Source organism: Lipotes vexillifer, unplaced genomic scaffold (assembly GCF_000442215.2).
Source record: "Lipotes vexillifer unplaced genomic scaffold, Lipotes_vexillifer_v1.1 scaffold545, whole genome shotgun sequence".
Taxonomy (NCBI): domain Eukaryota; kingdom Metazoa; phylum Chordata; class Mammalia; order Artiodactyla; family Lipotidae; genus Lipotes; species Lipotes vexillifer.
In genome coordinates, this window is record NW_006779129.1 from 1595592 (window position 1) to 1596299 (window position 708).

Below are 708 nucleotides of genomic sequence, written 5' to 3' on the forward strand. Positions count from 1 at the left end.
TTGTGGACGGAGCTGCCCGGTGGGTCAGCCTGGTACGCCTTCCTTCACCCCCACTTCCTCAGGACCTGACGCTCGGCCCCTCTGTGAAGGTGAACCGAGCCTTTCCTAGCCCGGGGGTCGTCCCCGGGGCAGCTCTCTCTCACGCACGTCCGCCGGGGCCACTGGAGATAGTTCACTTGGCGGCTGGCTTTATTTTCCTTGTTTCCCTGTGAGATGCACTCATCACGCAAGAAGCCAGTGGCTACACCCGGTCTCAGCCGGTGGAGCTGCGGTAGGCGAGGGGCCAGTTCGGGGCACGGGCGGGCCATTCTCAGGCGCCAAGATAATGTGCCAGGCCTGCCGCCGACCCCGCACCTGTAGGGCTGATGACCTGGCTCTCCGTGCACCCTTGGGGTCCCAGCGCGCCCAACCCACAGAGCTCCCCCCTTCCCCCACGACCCTAGCTGCCCTGTGTTCCCGCGGCTCCCAGCGCGCCCCCCGAAGGACGGACGCCGGACTGCGCGGGCCCCGCCGGCTGACGCATTTGAAACTGCCAGGAACCTCGGCCGGCCGGGCACGCGCCCAACGCCCGGGAGCGCGCCTCGTGCACGCGCGCCCCACCGCGTGACCCGCGCCGGCCAACCTGCGCGCGGGGATTTGGGGGCAAAGCGCGGCCCCGCGAGCAGCTGCGGCGGGAGAGCGGCGGGCCGAGAGCGTGAGTCACCCGCT